Here is a 3471-nt window from a genome sequence, read left to right as displayed (position 1 = left end):
AAGTCTAGATCTCTAATTATTGGAGACTGGTTAACTAAATTATAGTATATTCATATAATGGAATAGCATGCAGCCATTTAAGGGATGGTGTCAAAAAGTACTGAAATGAGAGACTGGCTACTACATAACTGGTAAGAAAGGTAAAAGCAGAATATATGGCATAACTCAACAGTCATAATATACCCAGATCTTAACAGGGATTATATTTGGAGAGTCAGATTGGTGATGATTTTTGTTTTTATTTATTTATTTATTTATTTATTTTAAAGATTTTATTTTATTTTATTTGACAGAGAGAGAGAGAGAGATCACAAGTAGGCAGAGAGGCAGGCAGAGAGAGAGGGGGAAGCAGGCTCCCCGCCGAGCAGAGAGCCCGATGCGGGGCTCGATCCCAGGACCCTGAGATCACGACCTGAGCCGAAGGCAGAGGCTGAACCCACTGAGCTATCCAGGTGCCCCTGATTTTTGTTTTTAAAATTTTCATTTTTCCTTTGTGCCTTTCTACACTTTTTTAAGTTACCTGCATTGGCTAGTTCTTATATTTAGAATTAAAAGAAGGATATTAAGATATTCTCATTAAAGAAAAAAATATAAAATGATTGTAGAGGCCATAGCCAGTCTGCTCTGCCGACTAGCATCATGCTGCACTCAAGCTCATTTGCCCTCTTCTGCCACCAGGCCTCTCTGGTGACAAGTAAAAGCAAAAAGACTGGCCAGGAGCCTATATCTAAAACACTCCCAGGTTTGATTATGACTGCTCAAGCTAGTGGAAGAAGTTATCTGATTCTCATTATTTACTTTTTCCCCAAATGTTGGGCTTAAATATCTCCTTTTACTAGTAAACATATTCTGAGCATAACTGCCCTGTGACTATCAGGTGTATAATAGCGCTTTTGCGGAACATATATAAAAACCACTCTTTTCATTTTAAAGCTATGCTTTGTAAAGTATTTTGCAAAGGCAAAAAGCATTTTTAACTTATTTTGCAAAGATCGTTTCTGTTAACCTTTATCTTTACTCGATATTAAATCATCTGGCACATTTGTCATTTCCCCCGCGTTTGGCATTTTCTGCACGTTGTTAATGCTGATTCTATCTGGTCATCTGCCAAAGAGAAATCAGGTGTCAACAGTCGCTTCTGTGTTCCAGAGTTCCTAAAAGAAATAAAGACATACACTTTCGGGCAAAAAAAATATGAAAAAGTGACAAATTCTAACAGCAAATTTTAAACATATTTAAGGATGCTGAAGTTACAGTATAATTTTGTTAATTATACAAGTTCTCTAGCATTATGTGGGCCAGAGAATAAAGATAGGTCTGGAATTGAATCTACTCCCTTCAAATATTAGGATTTTTTTTTTCTCATTCAACTTTTGTTTTAATGGGTCTCAAAATTCTGTGAAAGATTTTTGGTCAAGCTATTTCCATTAAAAAGTACTGATTTTAAAAGCTAATAACTTAAAGCTGCCATACACACCCAGACACAAAAACAAATGGTCCACAATTCTCCTTTCCTTCGGAAGGTTTTACGACGCATTGTTATCATTAACCAGTCTTACTATTAAACTTACATGGCCAACTGACACAAACAGTTCTGAGACCGTCCTTCCACCACTGAGTAAGACTGGGGTGGCAGGTATTGGGGATCATATTCATTTAGCCTTCTGAACTTCCTGGGCAGACTTGGTGACCTTGCCAGCTCTAGCTGCCTTCTTGTCCACTGCTTTGATGACACCCAGAGCAACTATCTATCTCGTGTCATGAACAGCAAAACGGCCCAGAGGAGGATAGTCAGAGAAGCTCTCAACACACATAGGCTTCCCAGGAACCATATCAACAATGGCAGCATCACCAGATTTCAAGAACTTGGGACCATCTTCCAGCTTTTTTTCCAGAACAACAATCTATCTTCTCCTTCAGCTCAGCAAACTTGCAAGCAATGTGAGCTATATGACAACCCAGCACAGGTGCATATCCAGCACTGATTTGGCCTGGATGATTCAGGATAATCACCTGAGCTGTGAAGCCAGCTGCTTCCATTGGTGGGTCATTTTTGCTGTCAGCAGCCACACTGCCATGACGAACATCTTTGACAGGTATGTTCTTGACATTGAAGCCCACACTGTTCCCAGGAAGAGCTTCACGGTGCATTTCAACAGACTTTACTTCAGTTGTAACACTAACTGGAGCAAAGGTGACCACCATGTCAGATTTAAGATAAGTCTCCACTTATCCTATAGGGACAGAACCAATACCACCAATTTTGTAGACGTGCCTCTGGAGAGGCAGACGCAAGGGCTCGTCAGCTGGGTGAGTTGGTGCAGAATGCAATCCAGAGCTTCAAGCACTGTGGTTCCACGGGCATTCCCGTCTTTATGGGTGACTTTCCATCCCTTGAACCAAGGCATGTTAGCACTTGGCTCCAGCATGTTGTCACCATTCCAACCAGATACTGGGACAAATGCTACTTTGTCAGTGTTGTAGCCAATTTTCTTAATGTAGGTGCTGACATCCTTAATGATTTCCTCGTATCTCTTCTGGCTATAGGGTAGGTCAATGGAATCCATTTTGCTGACACCAACAATTATTGTTTTACACCCTGTGTATAGGCCAGAAGGGCATGCTCACTGGTCTGCCCATTCTTGGAGACCCCTGCTTCAAATTTACTGACACCAGCAGCATCAATGAAGACAGTAGAGTCAGCCCGAGATGTGCCTGTCATCATGTTTTTGATAAAGTCTCTGTGTCCTGGGGCATCAATAACAGTCACATAATAGTTGCTGGTCTTGAATTTCCATAGGAGTTATCAATGGTGATAACACATTCATGTTCAGCTTTCAGTTTATCCAAGACCCAGGCATACTCAGCAGCCTCCTTCTCATATTTTTCGATAGTTCTTTTGTCAATCCCAACACATTTGTAGATCAGATGACCAGTAGCGGTATACTTGCCCAAATCTACGTGTCCAATGACAATGATGTTAATGGGAGTCTTTTCCTTTCCCATTTTGGTTTAGGCTGAGTGGTGGTTTTCACAACACTTGTGTTCTGGCAGCAAACCCGATTGTGGAAAAGAAATATTAGGATTTTATTAAATTATTGTAAATAGAACATTGGGAAGAATGACCCAAATTTCTTGCTTTCTTTCCTAACAAGTGCTTTTAGGAGACCATGAAATGGCAATCCCAAATAATAAAGATAATCACCTGACAGAGAAATGATCTATTGAAATAGTTCTAATTAAATTGGTTTGAGTTACCCAACGATGGATATGGTGACATACTCTTCTTAGGAGACTATTATCCTAGGAGTCAAGAACCATGCCAGTTCTACCCTAAAATAATAGTGTGCCCTTGAACAAAACCAACATCCTCTGGGTTAAAGTTCCTTAGTCATACTTTACACAGTGATTTTGATCCCATGTTTTGAGTACATGTTTAATGGTAAAACTGATTATTTCTGCCTATGATGA

General features: G+C 40.0%; 1 pseudogene; it reads right to left on the bottom strand.

The window, feature by feature from the left end:
- Positions 1–1652: 1652 nt before the first annotated feature.
- On the bottom strand, positions 1653–3027 carry LOC116858856 (annotated as a pseudogene).
- Positions 3028–3471: the final 444 nt, after the last annotated feature.

Source organism: Lontra canadensis, unplaced genomic scaffold (assembly GCF_010015895.1).
Source record: "Lontra canadensis isolate GAN:19392208 unplaced genomic scaffold, GSC_riverotter_1.0 scaffold4, whole genome shotgun sequence".
Lineage (NCBI taxonomy): Eukaryota > Metazoa > Chordata > Mammalia > Carnivora > Mustelidae > Lontra > Lontra canadensis.
The sequence above is the reverse complement of the archived record's forward strand: the minus strand, read 5'-3'. Positions and strand labels throughout refer to the sequence as shown.